General features: G+C 47.2%; 1 pseudogene; it reads left to right on the plus strand.

The window, feature by feature from the left end:
* The first annotated feature begins 149 nt into the window (after nucleotides 1-149).
* Nucleotides 150-8,356, plus strand: LOC128341675 (zinc finger protein 624-like; annotated as a pseudogene).
* The last annotated feature ends 11,462 nt before the right edge of the window (nucleotides 8,357-19,818 follow it).

Genomic DNA, 19,818 nt, shown 5'->3' on the forward strand with positions numbered 1-19,818 from the left:
CCTGGCTTCCTGAAGTCCTCGGAGTGCTGCTTCAAGAGCGGCCAGGAAGCGAGGAGCTGCTGCGGTATTTCCATTCCATGCCCAGCCTCTCAGCTTCCTGTGCAATGCATTGTGGGATAGCCACCCACCCACACACACACACACACACACACACACACACACACACCAGGGATTTGGGGATCCTGAGAATAGCCTGAAAGTGTTGCATGAGGAGCAGCTGAGGAGGAGGAAGCGGAAGCGAAGGCGGGGAGGGGTGGTGAAGCGCTTGGAAAGGAGGCAGAGCTTGCAGTAGGCTGCAGAAGCCTACTGGGCATAATAACGAGCAGGACTTTCTTGAGTCTTCAGGGGCATCCTTGAGTCTGAAGCAGGGTGCAAGAGGACGGCGCTGCCTGAAGGATTGCACGTGTTCTTACACGCGCACGCGCGCACACGCACACACCGTGCCAGCCTGAAGGACTCTAGGCTGCTGCATGCTTTGGATAAAGAGCAAGGTAAGGGAGAAAAAGCAGCAGCAGCAGCAGCAGCCCGTGGAAGGGGTGGACGTGGTGGTCTCTCTCTCTCTCCCAGCCACCCAGCAGTCTTTTCTGCTGTCAGAAATGTCCTGGCATGGCTCTGAGGTGTGCAGCATCCACCTGTCCAGGGCATGGAGGTGGGTGGGGAAAGAGAGAGGCCAGGAGGGTTTGCAAGAAGAGAGCCAGCATGGTGTAGTGGTTAGAGTGCTGGACTAGGACCCGGGAGACCTGAGTTCCAATCCCCATTCAGCCATGAGACTTGGTGGGTGACTCTGGGCCAGTCACTTCTCTCTCAGCCTAACCTACGCCACAGGGTTGTTGTGAGGCGAACTCAAGTATGGAGGAAGAGCGGGATATAAAATGTAAAATAATAAATCATTATAACAACTCTTTGCTCCAACCCCAGATTGGCCCCAAAGCTCTCAGCAACCAGTGAGTGTTGAGCTGGGGAAGGGGAAAGTTTCTCCTTGCCATTCATATTGAACTAATGATTCTTTCTTTCCTTTCTACTCCTGTTTGCAAGGAGACCAAAGGGCCAGTTCAGATGATACTTTTCAAGGTGTGTTTAGTATATCGGTAGGGTTTTCCCCCAATTCCCACTTCAGATGAAGAGCCCAATGTGTGTTGAGTATCTTCTTCCAACCACTTCTTTCGAATCCTACTGGACCTTGCTTGCTATCCCAGATGCAGGCCTATCCCTCTCCTCTGTCTCTATGGTTCCCAGGCTTGCTTTGTTGTATCTCCTGCTTCAAACAGGATAGCTATGCTCCTTCCCATAGATATAAGTCCATAAAACCATAGAGTCATGCACAGTGATCAGCTGTGAAGATGCAATTCTTTTCCAAGGCAGAACTGAGAACTTTGGCTCTGTCTTCTATGGAGACTTTATCTGTCTGCTAGCTTGAAGTACACACATTAAATGGGCATATTTGGAGATCTCAGGCTGCACCCCAGGGATGTGTGATAGATATATCCTTGCATTTTGAAAGCATTCCTCCACAATCCAATCTTTTCTCTCTGTGTGTGACTCTAGCCTTTCTTTCCTCTGAGCTTTCTTGCTCCTCCATGCTTTTCAAAAGGAGAGTTTCCCTGCATTTTTGGGGAAAGAATGCTATTTTGTGGGGGTGGGGGGGGGTTAAAATGGTTTTGGTAGTCTGCATGAGTTATGGAACCTACCTGCAAAAACAAAATCAATGTTTCAGTCTTTTGAGGGTTGGTCTGGGAGTTTATGTCAGAGAGTGAGTGAGTCCCAAGCAGCTTGAGACAGAGAGATAATAGTGAGCTGGGGAAAAGGCCTTTGATAGGCAAGGATCCTCACAGTTTCCAAGCCCACAACCCCAGATTTCTGCTGGGAATGAAAAGATAGTTTTGAAGCTGTAAGTGGGGTCCTGGAAGGTGGGGAAGAGGAGGCCAGGGGTGACCCCTGTGCCTGAAGGGACCTTCCTGGTGGTCTGGCTTCCCCCACCCCATCATTGTATTTGAATGGAAGACTACATGTGAGACCCTGCCAAATATTCCCCTTAGGGGTTGGGGCCCTTGCTCAGTAGAAGAGCACCTGCATGCTTGCATACAGAAGGCTCCGAGATCCCTCCCTGGCATCTCCAAGAGAGGGCTGAGAGAGATTCCTGCCTGCAGCCTTGGAGAAGCCGCTGCCAGACTGTGAAGACAATACTGAGCTAGAGAGACCAATGTTCTGACTCAGTTTAAGGCAGCTTCCTATGTGCCTAAGGAGCACAGGCTGGCATAATGCTTTTTCTCCCGCCATTTTACTTCTTACAACAGTCCTGTGAGGTAGGTTAGGAGGAGACAAAGTGATGGGCCCAAGGGCATCCACTGAGCTTCATGACTGAGTGGGAAAGGATTTGAACTTGGGTCTCTCCCATCCCAGTCAACCCACTTCTCACTCTCCTTCTTTATCTGTTAATTGATCTTAGGTTTCTATACAAACAGCTTTAAGAACTTTTAGGGTTCTCTAATCTTAGGTATAATTAGCAAACACAATTTGAAGCCACCTGCATTACTTGAAAGCACCTTCAGCCCATCTCCCCAGTCATTAGAGCTGGAGTGAAATTCCCTAGATGCACCCAGAGAAGCTCCGACATGCTCATCTCGCTTTTTGCTCTGAATCCCCTTGAGCAATTCATTGGGGAACACACACACCTTTGCCCTGGAGGAAACTAGGTCTCTGTTGGTTGCTTTTCAGCTGTTATCTAGAAAAAAGACTAAGCCTGGAAGGGTATTTAATGAAACCCCCACCAAAACTTAGGAAATAAAGGGGGCTGCTTCCATCTTTAGTGTGCAAAAGGGGCTAATAATAATAATAATAAATAATAATAAAAATAATAATAATAGCCATCCCTCAGTGTTCTCTGGTGTGGGAGAGGGAGGCATGGAGAGAAGAAAGAAGGAGCCATGGTGTCTGGTCATACTAATGGACCCTGCGGCTTCCCAAGTAAAATGGAAATCATTCTCCATCACCGACAGGAGCTTGGAAGTAGGTCCAGTAGGAATCCCTTGAACAGCTGTAGCTCAAGCTGATCAATGGCTCTTGGGCCTTTAATAACTATTTCTGTACCATTTTTCTTGGGGCGAGGACAGACAGAAGCAGGCTATGTAGTGCCTTTCAAAGAAAAATCTCCCCAAGCAGTTCACAAAGAAAAAGTAGAGCAGAAGCTTGATAGATTCAGTTCCAAGGGGACATTTGAAAAAGCTCCCCCTGCTAACAGCTGCAAGCCAGGCCACTTGGAAATGCAAGTTCTGACTGGCTTAGATCATGGTGGCTTTGAATAAGCTCCATTTCACCCTCCAGCCTGCCTCGCCCTTCAGCTCTCTTTTCAACGCTCCCCTCATTTTTGAGCCTTTTTCTCTTCTGAAGCCCAAAGTGGCCATATTGCACTTCCTAGGCAAGTCTCCGCTCGCATATAGGATGACCTGGATAGCTTTCTGGTCCCTGTTCCCCATCTGCTCCATGACCCTGACATCTCCTAACAGGTGCTGAGCGCCACTCAGGGTTAAGTCCAGGGTCATCTTCTCCCTATTTGGTTCCATGACCAGCTGTTCTAAGGCACAGTCATTTAGTGTATCTAGAAATCGGGCCTCTTTGACCCGGATGGGAATTTGCCCACTCCAAGGGAGGGTGGTTCAAGACACCCATTTTCACAACTCTGTCTCTCCTGGATGCCTCCCTGATTTCCTCCTTCAGATCATTGTCTAAGAGGGTTTAAAGCTGGTTCTATTTGTGTCTGCAAAGGAGGGAGGTTGGGAAAGGGTCTGATGGAGGAGAGGCCAAACTGGCCAGGTCTGATCCTTCCCCACCTATCGGAACCTTGAGTTCAATGCAATTGGGGTACAGAGAACAGACAAGAAATTGGGGGGCGCTGATGGCACGTGTGGGAGAGAACTGATGGGAGGGTCCGGCTCTCTGGCGAATTCTGTCTCCAGTCCCAATGGATATCTCCGCAGATCACTTGGATGGTTCTTGAGGGGCAGGGTCTTCCCACTTCTCACTGGGGGTGTCATCTGTGAAACCTCTTGCCCATCTTTGGGGTTCTGGCCCATCTAGGGTTGTCAGGTGTCAATCAAGTTGTCCTCTGGTGTTCAGCAGGGTTAACTCTTGCACCCCACTGTTCTGGGACAGGCCCGGAGAGCGGCTAGTGTCATGTGAAGTCTTCTCTGGCCTTGATAGATCAGCAACAAAAAGCCCATATCTCTGTCCTGGCCTTTAGGGCTGGCCTCATTGATGTTGATGGGAGGAGCGAGGGAGGAGCACTCTTCCTTCTAATACTTCTTCCTTCGAATAGAGCTGTCAAAAGGCCTGGAAGATGCAACAATTAGCACCATAACAAGTGTGAATTACTTCCTGCTCATTTCTGTCCAGTACGTCTGGGAAACATCTAGCCAGTAACAAGCTGGCACTTTGCTTGAATCTAAAACATGAGCACAGTTGCTAGAAGCCTTGTAGAGAGGAGGAGGCTTTAACATCTGCTTCCCAGAGACAGTGGCTGCCCAGTGGTGAGAGCCTGTGTGGTTGCTGTCTGCTGTTGTCAGCTTGCCAGCCTGTGTGCCCCCTTATGTGTGGGGCTGTGGCTGCCCTGCAGGTTTGTCTGTGCGGGATCGGGGCCAGAGGGGGTGAGTAAGCAGTTCCTGAGGGTCAGCTGCTCAGATTAGCTGTCTTTCTGGGCTTATAAAAGGACGGCTGGCCTGTGGCATTGGGCCTGCCACCGGTGGGGTCACACTGAAGGGGCAACACTAAAGGGGGTAGCCCCTTTGAGAGAGCCACTTCGGGGGGCGACCAGGGCCAGGGCCTGATGATATTTGTTTGGCTTCTGTAGTTTTCAGATCCTGGGTGTTCCAGATGTGTCTTGTTTTGTCTGGGGATGGGGAGACAGGGGTTGTGTCCACTGACTGTGGATTGGCTATCATGGGGTGGTGGGGAATAGAGGAAGTAAAATTGGCAGGTCAGCGCATCGTTACATGGGAAGGGAAGTCAGAAATCTATGAGCTGTTTTCCCTTCCAGCTGCCCTGCCAGCTCTTTGACCTTGGGGAGCAGTGTGGACCTCCCACAGACCCTTACCTTGCTCCTATGTAGTGCCAGGTCTGTCCAGAATAAGTCGGAAACCATCCATGATCTGATTCTGGATGAAGGGGGCAGACCTGGTATGTATTACAGAGACTTGTTTGGGGGAGGCTGGTGGCCCAGTCTGGTCCCAGCTTCTCCCTCCAGGGTATTCTGTTGAGGAGCAGGTGCGGGAACATGGGCGGGGAGGTGGAGTGGCTGGGGTCTATAAGAATAACCTCTCCCTGACCAGGATCCCTGTGGAAGTGCCTGACCATACTGAATGTGTGTACCTAAGTTTGGGGGCCAGGGATAGACTGGAACTTCTCTTGGTGTACCGATCGCCCCACTGCCCAATGGAGTTCCTTACTGAGCTGACAGACTTGGTCTCAGGTGTCTCCCAGGGTTGTGGTCCTGGGGGACTTCAATGTCCACTTTGGGAGCAATTTGTCTGGAGCGGCTCAGGAGTTCATAGTGGCCATGACATCTATGGGCCTATCCCAAAGGGTCTTGGGACCAACGCAAATTGCAGGTCACTTCCTGCTGAAATAAGAGCCTCCCCATCTCTTACAACTTTTAAAAGGGCAGTCAAGATGCATTTGTTCACCTAGGCTTGTAATTAGATATTATTTTAATTGTTTTAATAGTTTTGACTTTTTAAATTTAAATTGTTGAAATGTGTCAATCTTTCTTGGTTGTGTTTATTGTTTTGTAAACCGCCCAGAGAACTTGTGTTTTGGGCGGTATAAAAATGTATGTTTTATTTTATTTTATTTTATTTTATTATTCAACCGTTAGATAAATAAATGAAGCCAGCCAGTGAAGGTCCTGGTTCTGTAATCTGCAAGGTCACTGAGGCATGTTGCTCAGCTTCCAAAATATTAGCTTGTTCAAACAGCAAGATTCTTGGTTGTTGCCCATAGTCCTTTGGTGGGGGCAACTTATAAGAGAATACAAAATACAAGTATAAACTGGATATTAATAACAGTATTTTATAAGGCATTGCTAAGGAAATGAACAGATTAACAGGTTTAGCTCAGTAGTTTCAGTAAGCAGTTCAGAGCCCATGTTGTTTCTCAAGGAGAAGAGACACATGCAGACAGGATCTGGGCCATTGGCTCGTGACAATAGGGTCTCCTTCAGTTTCCTTTTCTATCCCAGGCTCTAACTAGTTTTCTCTTTTGGGGTACTGCAGGTAAATGTTGGGAGAGGAAGAATTATAGAAACCCAATGGATGGAGCTGCTAAATGAGGAAAAAGGAAAGAAGAGAGACTAAAAACTGGAGAAAACTGGGAGAACAGGAATGAATCCAATGCTTTTCAGCATGTAATCCAGCAAATAATACAGCAAGCAGGAGAAAGAAGCCTGTGTCCTCCATGTAGGAAAAGCTCCTCTACTGAACCCGGCTTGCAATCTTAGAAGGAAATGAATGCAAGGAAGAAACCACATAAATGCCTGGAATGTGGAAAGAGCTTCAGCACAAGTGGAGAATTTACTATACACCACAGAACCCACACTGGGGGGAAACCACATAAATGCTTGGAGTATGGAAAGAGCTTCAGCCAGAGAGCACATCTTATTGTACACCATAAAACCCACACTGGGAAGAAGCCACATAAATGCCTAGAGTGTGGAAAGAGCTTCAGCACAAGTGCACATCTTATTATACACCATAGAACCCACACTGGGGAGAAACCACATAAATGCCGGGAGTGTGGAAAGAGCTTCAGCCAGAGAGCACATCTTATTGTACACCATAGAACCCACACTGGGGAGAAACCTCATAAATGCCTGGAGTGTGGAAAGAGCTTCAACACAAGTGCACATCTTATTGTACACCACAGAACCCACACTGGGGAGAAACCACATAAATGCCTGGAGTGTGGAAAGAGCTTCAGCACAAGTAGAATACTTACTATACACCACAGAACCCACACTGGAGAAAAACCACATAAATGCCTGGAGTGTGGAAAGAGCTTCAGCACGAGTGGAGAACTTACTGTACACCACAGAACCCACACTGGGGAGAAACCACATAAATGCCTGGAGTGTGGAAAGAGCTTCAGCACAAGTTCACATCTTATTGTACACCATAGAACCCACACTGGGGAGAAACCACATAAATGCCTGGAGTGTGGAAAGAGCTTCAGCCAGAGAGCACATCTTATTGTACACCATAGAACCCACACTGGGGAGAAACCACATAAATGCCTGGAGTGTGGCAAGAGCTTCAGCCGGAGAGCACATCTTATTGTACACCATAGATCCCACACTGAGGAGAAACCACATAAATGCCTGGAGTGTGGAAAGAGCTTCATCACAAGTACACATCTTATTATACACCATAGAACCCACACTGGGGAGAAACCACATAAATGCCTGGAGTGTGGAAAGAGCTTCAGCCAGAGAGCACATCTTACTGTACACTGTAGAACCCACACTGGGGAGAAACCACATAAATGCCCAGAGTGTGGAAAGAGCTTCAGCACAAGTGGAGAACTTATTGTACACCACAGAACCCACACTGGGGAGAAACCACAAATGCCTGGAGTGTGGAAAGAGCTTCAGCCAGAGAGCACATCTTACTGTACACCATAGAACCCACATTGGGGAGAAACCACATAAATGCTGGGAGTGTGGACAGAGCTTCAGTACGAGTGGAGAACTTACTGTACACCACAGAACCCACACTGGGGAGAAACTACATAAATGTCTAGAGTGTGGAAAGAGCTTCAGCCGGAGAGCACACCTTATTGTACACCATAGAACCCACACTGGGGAGAAGCCACATAAATGCTGGAAGTGTGGAAAGTGCTTCAGAACGAACGGAGAACTTACTGTACACCACAGAACTCACAATGGGGAGAAACCACATAAATGTTTGGATTGTGGAAAGTGCTTCAGAACAAGCGGATATCTTATTAAACATCACAGAACCCACACTGGTGAGAAAGCACATAAATGCCTGGAGTGTGGAAAGTGCTTCAGCCAGATTGGAAATCTGCAAACACACCACAGAACCCACACTGGGGAGAAACCACATACATGCTTGGAGTGTGGAAAATGCTTCAACCAGAGAGTCGAATTCCTTGGACTCAATTTAGGTTCAAATTGTTGTTTGACATAAAATACTACCCCTCTTTTTTTTTTTCTTATCTGAGGAAACAAATTCTTGTCCTAGAGCCTTGTTGACCAGAAATTTTCCATCTTGCTTTCTAATATGTGTCTCCTGTAAACACACAATGTCCAAATTTTGTTTCTTAAGAAAATGAAAGACTATTTCTTTTTGCTTTTGTGTTTGACCCATTAATGTTCCAAGAAAGAATCCTATGGTCTCTTAATTTGTAATCCATCTGGTCTAATTTGAATTATGTGTTGAGGGAGCTGGATGCTCAGAGGATAAGTTTTTTCTGTATTTCTGCCAGAATTCTTGCGCTTTGAGGAGCTCAGTGAATCTATTCTTCTTACCCTTATAAAAAAAGGAAACTCCCTCCGGTATTTCCCACCTAAAACGTATTCCATTAGCATTCAAGGCATCTGTCAAAAATTTGTAATCCTTACGTTTTCTTAGAATTCTGGCTGGTATTTCTTTCAAAATTTTTATCAGCTTCAGCAGAAGAGGAGCTCTTACTGTACACCATAGAGCCCACACTGGGGAGAAACCACATACGTGCCTGGAATGTGGAAAGAGCTTCAGCACAAGTAGAAAACTTACTATACAACACAGAACCCACACTGGAGAAAAACCACATACATGCTTGGAGTGTGGAAAATGCTTCAGCCAGAGAGCACATCTTACTGCACACCACAGAACCCACTAGGGATGTTCATGAACCAGTCCGGAGGCCATTCTAGAGGTGGTGCTTCAAAGGTGGTGCCTTCAAAGGTGGTGCTGGCTCAAAGGTTCAGCGTTGGTGGTGTGGTGGTTCTTTAAGGGCAGTGCAGTGGAGAGTGCACTTACCCCTTCCTCTGCTTTCCCCCCCTCTGGCGCTCCATTTTTAGCAAAAACACATGGAGCAGTAGTGTTCCTCCCTGCTGCCCCTTTCCTCATTCTTGGCTGGATATGGCCAGAAGTAGCGCATGCGCCCATCACAATGTGCGCTCAGTATGTACATACTATGGGTGCATGCGCAGGGGCTTTTCCTGGCCAAGAACAGGGGAAGGGGCGGCAGGGAGGTATGCTGCCACCCCATGGGTTTTGCTAAAAATGGAGCTCCGGTGGGGGGAAAGCGGAGGGAGGGGTAAGTGCACCCTTCCCCACCCTTAAAGAACCACTGCCCCCAGTGTCAAACTGCATCTCCGCGGGTTCATGCACACCACTAGAACCTACACTGGAGAGAAACCACATAAACAACAGAAGCATGGTGGAACAGTGAGAACCAGTGAAACACTGTTATTCCTGGATATAAACTCTATAGAAAAGGCAGGGAGGGGTGCCTTGGAGGTGGAGTAGCACTGTATGTTAAAGAAGGGATAGAATCTAACAAGCTAGAAAACCTAGTTGGACTGGAGTCCTCCACAGAAACCCATACAAGGCCTGAAAGGGAACGTGCTACTGGGGACGTGCTATTGCCCTCCGGATCAAAACACCGACAGTGACTGGGAGTTGCAGGAGGAAATCAGGGAGGCGTCAAGGAGAGGCAGGGCTGTAATAATGGGTGACTTCAATTACCCACACATAGGTTGGGTAAATTCAGTCAGGTAATGACAAAGAGGTCAAATCAGATACGCTGAATAACTGTGCCCTAGAACAGTTGGTCTTGGAACCAACCAGAGAGAAGGTGACCTTGGACTTAATCCTGAGTGGCAGTGGCACCCAGGACCTGGTGTGTGATGTCAGTATCATCAACCCTTTTTAGGGAACAGTGACCATAGTGTGATCAAATTCAGCATACATGCGGGGAGAGAATCACCAAGGAAGTCTAACACAGACATTTTGAATTTTGGAAGAGGAAACTTCTCCAAAATGAGGAGTATGGTGACAAGAAAGCTGAAAGGGAAAATCAGGAGAGTCACTTTGCTACAGAGTGCTTGGAGTTTACTCAAAATCACAGTACTAGAAGCCCAGTTAGATTGTATACCCAAAAGGAGGAAAGGTACCGCTATGTCCAGGAGGATGCCAGCATGGCTAACATTCTACAACAATGTGCAAAAACATGTATGAAAATGTACTTCATTATCCTTAATGCATGAAAATGTACTTCATTATCATTAATGGATTCTGAATACAGAATCTGGATCCCCTGTGTACCAAACACAGATCACGTGCAAATTAGCCATCCAGAGCATAGGCTAGAAGTTCAAACTCTCCAGCTCACAAGGAAGCCATAAAAAGGAAGAAGACTTCCTTACGAAATTGGAAGGCCTGTCCAAATGAAGAGAACAGAAAGGAACACAAACTCTGACAAAAGAAATGCAAGGTGACAATAAGGGAGACAAAAAGAGAGTTTGAGGAACATTTAGCTAAAAAAGTCAAGGGGAATAACAAAAACTTCTTTAAATGCATCAGAAGCAGGAAACCTGCCAGGGAGGTGGTTGGACCATTAGACAATGACGGAGTGAAAGGGATTATTAAGGAGGATATGGAGGTTGCAGAGAAGCTAAATGAGTTCTTTGCCTCCGTCTTCATGGCAGAGGATACTGAGCATATACCTGTTCCTGAACCAGGCTTTTCGGGGATGGAGGCTAAAGAACTGAGACAGATAGAAGTGACAAGAGATGGTGTTCTAAACTGTCTGGAAAAACTGAAAACTAGCAAATTGCCAGGGCTGGATGGCATCCATCCAAGCATCCTTAAAGAACTCAAATGTGAAATTGCCAACCTCCTTGCAAAAATGTATAACTTATCCCTACAATCAGGCTCTGTACCAGAAGACTAGAAAGTAGCAAATGCAACACCGATTTTCAAAAAGGGGTAATCCAGGAAATTACAGGCTGGTTAGCTTAACGTCTGTTCCAGGCAAATTGATGGAAAACATCCTCAAGGATAAAATTGTAAAGCACATAGAAGAACAGGCCCTGCTGGGGGAGAACCAGCCTGGCTTCTGCAAAGGGAAATCTTTCCTCATGAACCTTTTGGAGTTCTTTGAGAGTGTCAACAAGTGTGTGGATCAAGGTGATCCAGTTGACATAGTATATCTGGACTTCCAAAAAGCTTTTGACAAAGTTCCTCATCAAAGACTCCTGAGGAAACTTAGCAGTCATGGGATAAGGGGACAAGTACATGTGTGGATTGCGAACTGGATGAAAGACAGGAAACAGAAGATAGGTATAAATGGAGAGTTTTCACAATGGAGGGAAGTAAGAATTGGGGTCCCCCAGGGACTGGTGTACTGGGACTGGTGTTTTTTAATTTATTCATAAATGATCTAGAAGCAGGGGTAAGCAGCGAGGTGGCCAAATTTGCAGATGATACCAAACTCTTTCAGGTAGTGAAATCCATAAGTGATTGTGAAGAGCTCCAAAAGGATCTCTCCAAACTGGGTGAGTGGGCGACAAAGTGGCAAATGCGGTTCAAGTGTAAAATGATGCACATTAGGACGAAGAACCCCAACTTCAAGTATATCATCATCATCATCATCATCATCAATTTTATTACGGCCATTGGCCAGCAGAAATAAGAGTAACAAATATACTCAATACAACGATCAATAAAACAATGCTAAATCTAGGGTATCTAGGAGAGCGACTTCTTCGCTATGAGCCCCACCGGCCGCTGAGGTCACTTGAGGAGGTCCGTCTCCAGTTGCCACCAACTCGTTTGGTGGCTACACAGAGACGGGCCTTCTTGGCTGCTGCCCCGAGATTGTGGAATGCGCTCCCTGCTGAGATACGATCCTAACCCTTCTCTGGCAATTTTCAGAAAACACCTGAAAACACATCTCTTCAGCCAGGCTTTCTCAGCTTTTTAAAAATTGTTTTTAAATTGTTCTGATTATTTAATTGTTGTTTTATTATGTTTTTAATTGTTAATCATTGTTTTATGTTTTATAACTTTTATTTTGGTTGTTGACTGATTTTAATGGTGTTTTAATGTAAACCGCACTGAGCCTTTTGGAAGGGCGGTATAAAAGTTTTAATAATAAATAATAAATAAATTAATAAATAATAAAACACAATAAAACAGAATACAATCACTCATAACAAATTACTTAAAAACAATAGACAGCAGTAGCATAGGGGCATTCCTGCTGTCAAAAACCATGTGCTTTTGTTTACAAACAAATGCACATGGCTGGAGGATGACGTCATAGTGACCTCACATGGGCGGGGCGTGCAACTGTCAAAATGTGCTGACGTCACCGGAAATACGTCACCAGAAAGGGCCTGAGGAGACCCCCACGTGGCCGGAAAGGGTCAGAAGTAGGGGTACGCCCTCACCCCGGAAGTTTGGCACCTACCCTGCCACGCCTACCCCAGAATATATCCAGACAGGTCCCGAAGGTAGGCATGTGACCCCTCTACGAACACGCCTAGCCAGCCTGGACCAATAGGAACAGGTTTCAGGCTCCGGAAAGGTCCGAGTGCACAGGAGTGATAGTGGTCGGGTGGCCATTTTGTGTAACTTTATTGGGTGAAATGGACCAGAGGAGACCCCACGTGGCCGGAAAGGGTCAGAAGTAGGGGTACGCCCTCACCCCGGAAGGCTGGCACCCACCCTACCACGCCTACCCCAGAATATGTCCAGACATGTCCCGAAGGTGGGCATGTGACCCCTCTACGAACATGCCTAGCCAGCCTGGACCAATAGGAACAGGTTTCAGGCTCCGGAAAGGCCCGGGTGCTCAGGTGTGATAATGGTTGGGCGGCCATTTTGTGTAACTTTAATGGGTGAAACGGGCGTCAAGTGAGCCCTCTACAAACACGCCTAGCCACCCTGATTCTGTAGGAATAGACCGTTTCTCTCTGAGCCACTTTGTTTTTGCAGACCCACTGTTTGAGCGATCATGGGTTCCCCAGAGAGATCCTTGGAGGATATTGTACAAGAAACAATTGTAAACCCTAGCCCGAGAAAGCGGTATATTAGTACAAGTTCTGATGATGAGAAGTTTCCACCAAAGTCCTCTAATTTCCTTTCTTCTCACAAATACGCACATGCACACATTTTTTAAAAGCAAGACTTCTCTCTCTCTCTCTCTCTCTCTCTCTCTCTCTCTCTCTCTCTCTCTCACACACACACACACACACACACACAAACACACACACAATAAACATTTCTGGGATATATATCCTTTGGTTGCAAAGCTAAGCACACAAGGGTTACCTGGGAGTAAGCCCTCATGGGTTCATTAAGGCTTTGAGTTAAAAACTATATAGAATGGTTGCAATCTGGGCTGCTATGATTTAAATCACTTCACAGAACTTAATTTTAATGATTTAAATCTCAATTTAAAGCACCATTTCCTAGTAAAAGTAAATTTTTGTTGTCTAATATAACCTTAGTACGTATTCAGAGATCATAATGCTGTTTCATTCGGGCAGCCAGACCTTGCATTTCTTTGTTGCACTGTTTGCATTTTTGCACACATGCCTGATTTACCCACATGTACAGAAACTTGATTAAAATACTCCCAAGTGAGGTCTCTTTTAAGCGTGCAACCCTGATAGGTGTTTCCCTTCTAAAATGGAGGATACACTTGGAAAAGGTTTCCTCCATGTTCCTGTTGCTTGTCCAGATCTATTCCAACCTCCCCAGATCTCCTAGGCCTTCTTTATCCCAATTCAGACGCTGTTCTGTGGAGGTGTACACAAGTTGGTGTGAATTACTGTACCTGGGTTCATTTTAAAATTCAAACCAGGATACAGGCCCTTCAAGTGCATGGTACAGATAGGAAGTATAATGCTGTACCTGTGTAACATATAAATGACTGTATGTGTGCACAGTGTGTGTGTGTGTGTGTGTGTGTGTGTGTGTGTGTGTGTGTGAGAGAGAGAGAGAGAGAGAGAGAGAGAGAGAGAGAGAGAGAGAGAGAGAGAGAGAGAAGTCTTGCTTTTAAAAAATGTGTGCATGTGCGTATTTGTGAGAAGAAAGGAAATTAGGGGACTTTGGTGGAAACTTCTCATCATCAGAACTTGTACTAATATACCGCTTTCTCGGGCTAGGGTTTACAATTGTTTCTTGTACAATATCCTCCAAGGATCTCTCTGGGGAACCCATGATCGCTCAAACAGTGGGTCTGCAAAAACAAAGTGGCTCAGAGAGAAACGGTCTATTCCTACAGAATCAGGGTGGCTAGGCGTGTTTGTAGAGGGCTCACTTGACCCCCGTTTCACCCATTGAAGTTACACAAAATGGCTGCCCAACCATTATCACACCTGAGCACCCGGGCCTTTCCGGAGCCTGAAACCTGTTCCTATTGGTCCAGGCTGGCTAGGCATGTTCGTAGAGGGGTCACATGCCCACCTTCGGGACATGTCTGGACATATTCTGGGGTAGGCGTGGTAGGGTGGGTGCCAGCCTTCCGGGGTGAGGGCGTACCCCTACTTCTGACCCTTTCCGGCCACGTGGGGTCTCCTCTGGTCCATTTCACCCAATAAAGTTACACAAAATGGCCACCCGACCACTATCACTCCTGCGTACTCGGACCTTTCCGGAGCCTGAAACCTGTTCCTATTGGTCCAGGCTGGCTAGGCGTGTTCGTAGAGGGGTCACATGCCTACCTTCGGGACCTGTCTGGACATATTCTGGGGTAGGCGTGGCAGGGTAGGTGCCAAACTTCCGGGGTGAGGGCGTACCCCTACTTCTGACCCTTTCCGGCCACGTGGGGGTCTCCTCAGGCCTTTTCCGGTGACGTATTTCCGGTGACGTCAGCACATTTTGACAGTTGCACGCCCCACCACCTGTGACGTGACTGTGACGTCATCCTCCAGCCACGTGCATTTGTTTGTAAACAAAAGCACATGGTTTTTGACAGCAGGTATGCCCCTATACTACTGACAGCTCTCGCAATTAAGCACTTAATAGGGACCTTAACCTAATGGCAATGTAGAAAAATTTAGCCACAATTGTTGTAATCCCGGGGCTTGAATCCACGAGGCAGTAATATGTATAAAAGAGCTCACACCTTCCGGGAAATTTGAGTAACAGAGGGGAAATAAGTTCTTCTCTATCATCCCGAAATAAAGAGCAATATAGCAATACATGTGTGACAGTTTCCAGGAGGCCAACGCCACCAGGGCAGAAAACCGCAACAGGATGATCTTTAGCAAACCTCCATTCCAAAAGAGAAGAGGGCAACACATTAAACCGGGCCCGAGCAAATGAAACCCGAAATTTAGAAAAATGCAGCCTCGTTAAGTAGTTAGCACCTCTATCTCCCCAAGGTGGCAAAATTCCAAAATGTAAAGGGGACCAAAAGGTAAAGGGGAAACTTTAAGTATATGCTGATGGGATCTGAGCTGTCGGTGACTGACCAGGAGAGAGATCTTGGGGTTGTGGTTGACAGCTCGTTGAAAGTGTCTATTCAATGTGCGGAGGCTGTGAAAAAGGCCAATTCCATGCTAGGGATCATTAGGAAGGGGACTGAAAATAAAACTGCTAATATTATAATGCCCTAATACAAAACTATGGTGTAGTCACACCTGGAGTACTGCGTACAATTCTGGTCACCACATCTAAAAAAAGGACATTGTAGAACTGGAATAGGTGCAGAAGAGGGCAACCAAGATGATCAGGGGCCTAGAGCACCTTTCCTATGAGGCAAGGCTACAACACCTGGTGCCTTTTAATTTAGAAAAAAGACTGTGGGGAGACATGATAGAGGTCTATAAAATCATGCCTGGTATGGAGAAAGGGGACAGAGAGAAATTCTTCTCCCTCTCACATAACACTAGAACTAGGGGTCATCCCATGAAATAGATTGCCAGGAAATCTAGGGCCAACAAATGGAAGTACTTTTTCACACAACACATAATGCACTTGTGGAATTCTCTGCCACAAGATGTGGTGACAGTCAACAACCTGGATGGCTTTAAGAGGGGTTTGGATAACGTCATGGAGGAGAGGTCTATCATCGGCTACTAGTTGGAGGGCTTCAGGCCACCTCCAGCCTCAAAGGCAGGATGCCTCTAAGTACCAGTTGCGGGGGAGTAATAGCAGGAGAGAGGGCATACCCTCAACTCGGGCCTGTGGCGTCGAGCGCCATCTGGTGGGCCACTGTGCGAAACAGGATGCTGTACTAGATGAGCCTTGGGCCTGATCCAGCAGGGCTGTTCTTATGTTCTTAAATGCCTGAAGTGTGGAAAGAGCTTCAACCTGAATAAACACCAAAAAACGCACACTTGGGAGAAACCACATAAATGCCTGGCGTGTGGAGAGACTTCAGCACAAGTGGAGCTCTTACTGTATCCCATAGAACCCACATGGAGAAAACCACATGAATGCTTGGAGTGTTCAAAAGAACTTCAGGAGGAAGGCAAGCCTTACTGCACATGAGCAAACTCACAGAGCGTAAAAACCATACACCTGAAACTGCAGAGGAACCTGGGAAACTGCCTCACTGTATGAAATATAAAACCTTGTCCAATTTCTTTTTCTCTTTTGACTTGCTTTGACCCTTGTTACCTTCTGAGGGAATTGAGGCCAAGTGTTCATACTGGTGTGTTTGGTTCTGTGTTAAGAATAAGTGTGCATCATTCGGTCCAACTGATTCATGAATATTAGTGTTTCACAGCATTCCCTTGCTTTTCCTTGCCTAGGAATCCTGTTCTCTATTGGTTGGTGTAGACAATACTGAGCTGGATGGTCCAGTCGTGTGACTGAGTTCCGGAGCTTCATATGTTCGTCTGGAGCACGTCTCACTCAGGAGTTGAGCCCTGCTTTCCATGCCAGAGGTCCCAGCTTCAATCCCTGGCAGCATCCACAGATAGGGCTGGGATAGAGGTTGCCTGGAACCTTGGAGGGTCGCTGCCAGTCAGTGTAGACCAGTGTTGAACAACTTTGTCCTTCCTGCCATTGTTGGCTACATCTTGCACCACCGCTGATGATTGATGACTGTTGCTGAGCATGCTGGGAGTTATAATCCAAAGGGTTCAAGCTGTGCTGCCCTGGGTCAGATAGTACTGAACTAGATGGAGGGTGGCTTAGTCTATATCAGACCTGCTCAACTTGGGCCCCCCCAGCTGTTCTTGGACTACAACTCCCATAATCCACAGCGGCCGATAGCCAGTGATTATGGGAGTTGTAGGCAAACATCTGCAGGAGGGCCAAAGTTGAGCTGACCTGGTCTATATACAGCTTCTTCCAGAGTTCCACACAGCACACACACACGGTGCTTAGGAGCACATTAGGAGAGAAAGCAGAGATAAATGGATAGTTCTAATTGTTGGAGATGAACTTCCAGTGCATCGACCTTTTGCACCAACTGTCCTAATGACCACTAGGGGCATTGGGAGTAGAGACAGTGAGTCAGGGTCTCCCGATCTGTCCCCACTCTATGACCCCTCAACGGATTCTGCAGCACTTCCTGTACTGAGTCACAATTCTTCCTTTCCTCCTAGAGAGCAGATGGAAACATCTCTCTCTCTCTCCTTACCTATCCATTATGTAGTCCTTTAGATTAGATTAGAGCCCCTGGTGGCGCAGTGGTAAAACTGCTGCCCTGTAACCAGAAGGTTACAAGTTCGATCCTGACCAGGGGCTCAAGGTTGACTCAGCCTTCCATCCTTCCGAGGTCGGTAAAATGAGTACCCAGAATGTTGGGGGCAATATGCTAAATCATTGTAAACCGCTTAGAGAGCTCCGGCTATAAAAGCGGTATATAAATGTAAGTGCTATTGCTAGATATAGGACTTTCCTATCTAAGTGTATTTAACCAATAAATATTTAGTGTTTAGTCATACAAGGATCTCCATGTGTTTTCTCTAAATAGCTGCAATATCCAAACCATCCTCTGCTACCTACTCTGTAACTGGAGTGTGTGCTCATTCCTTAGTGCTCTGCTGTTTTACCTATTGTGGGTAAAAATCAACAACCTCTAACACTAATAATCTCTGTTCCATTTCAAAATGGAGACTAAATCACCCTTTCTTTCTTTTTTTGAAATGCCAACAATGTGACAAGAAATTTGCAGGCTGATTATTTCAGCACTATCCCAAAACACCCATTTTGGAAGGGCAGTATATAAATCAAGTAAATAAATATATAAATAAAACCAGCTCACTAAGAAGGGGGCTGCACCTATTTACTATGCTTTTACTTCACTGAGCCCATCTGATGTGATGCAGGATCACACTCACTGCATTGAGAATTAAACATCTTTTGGAGCCCTTCTTGATACACAAGTTCCTTGTTCTGATGGGGACCAGCATGGAGAGCTGGTCTTGATGTAGCAAGCACGACTTGTCCTCTTAACTAAGCAGGGTCCACCCTGGTTGCATTTGAATGGAGCACTGTAAGATATTCCCCTCAGGGGATGGAGCCACTCTGGGAAGAGCAGAAGGTTCCAAGTTCCCTCCCTGGCAGCATCTCCAAGATAGGGCTGAGAGAGATCCCTGCCTGCAACTTTGGAAAAGCTGCTGCCAGTCTGTGCAGACAATACTAAGCTAGAGGGACCAATGGTCTGACTCGGTATATTGCAGTTTCCTATGTTCCTATGATGGTCTCATCTCAAAAAGCGGGGGAGGGTCTGAGTCAGTTTTGTCATGAAATAATTGATGTAAAGAGGAAGGACCAACCTTCATTCAGTCATTCATCCAGACAGACTGGAAGTCTAATGAAACCTGATCAAAAGCCAATTTACACTGCAAGGATCCAACTCAGTAAAGTCATCAAAATCAGAAATTCACCAAGAGTCACTGCATTAAGAATCAGTGCAGATTTCTTTTTTCTAAATCTATCCTAGACAAAACCTGTTGCAAGAGAATTTTTGAAGCCTAGGTTTTCTTGCAGGAAAGAACAAGCAAGCAGCAGTCAAGCTTTCTATTTGGATATCAGCTGAGCTTCCCCCTCGCTCTCCACACAGGCGCTCCCCCACCTCCCTCCCTCTGCTTTCCCAAAGAACTATTACAATGCAAATATCCTGATATCCTGAGTGGACAAAAAGTATTTACCTGGTGTCTAAAAGAACAAAGTGGTGAAGCCAGGTGAAGCTCACTGGGGAGGCTCTTCCATACATGGGGTGCAACCCCTGAAAAGGCCTTCTCCCTAGTCTCCACCCACCTGCCTCACCCCCTCACCGGCTGAAGGCTTGGGGGGGTGAGCGGACTGGGGCTGAAGGCTTGGGGGGGTGAGCGGACTGGGGCTGAAGGCTTGTGGGGGAGAGCGGACTGGGGCTGAAGGCTTGGGGGGAGAGCGGACTGGGGCTGAAGGCTTGGGGGGAGAGCGGACTGGGGCTGAAGGCTTGGGGGGTGAGCGGACTGGGGCTGAAGGCTTGGGGGGTGAGCGGACTGGGGCTGAAGGCTTGGGGGGTGAGCGGACTGGGGCTGAAGGCTGGGGTGAGTGTACTGTGGAGGCAAGCGGTGGGCCGCGGAGCTGGTAGTTGGCCCAGCGGCGGGCCTGCCAGTTGGCGGGCCCAGCCCGCCCGCGGAGGCCAGGTGGCAGTGGGCCCAGTTTGCCCGTGGAAGCCAGGCGGCGGGCCACGGAGGCCAGCTTGCCCATGGAGGCAAGGCACCCGTGGGAGGGCAGGGTGGGAGGGAACCGGGTGGCAAAACTTCCCTGTTCACCGCCTGGGAGGAGGAGCAACGGTGGCAGGGCCCTTTGCGGCCACCCACCACCCGGTAAGGCCTGTGGCAGCAGAGTTAAAGAACTCAGT

The sequence above is a fragment of the Hemicordylus capensis genome, chromosome 2 (genome assembly GCF_027244095.1).
Source record: "Hemicordylus capensis ecotype Gifberg chromosome 2, rHemCap1.1.pri, whole genome shotgun sequence".
Lineage (NCBI taxonomy): Eukaryota > Metazoa > Chordata > Lepidosauria > Squamata > Cordylidae > Hemicordylus > Hemicordylus capensis.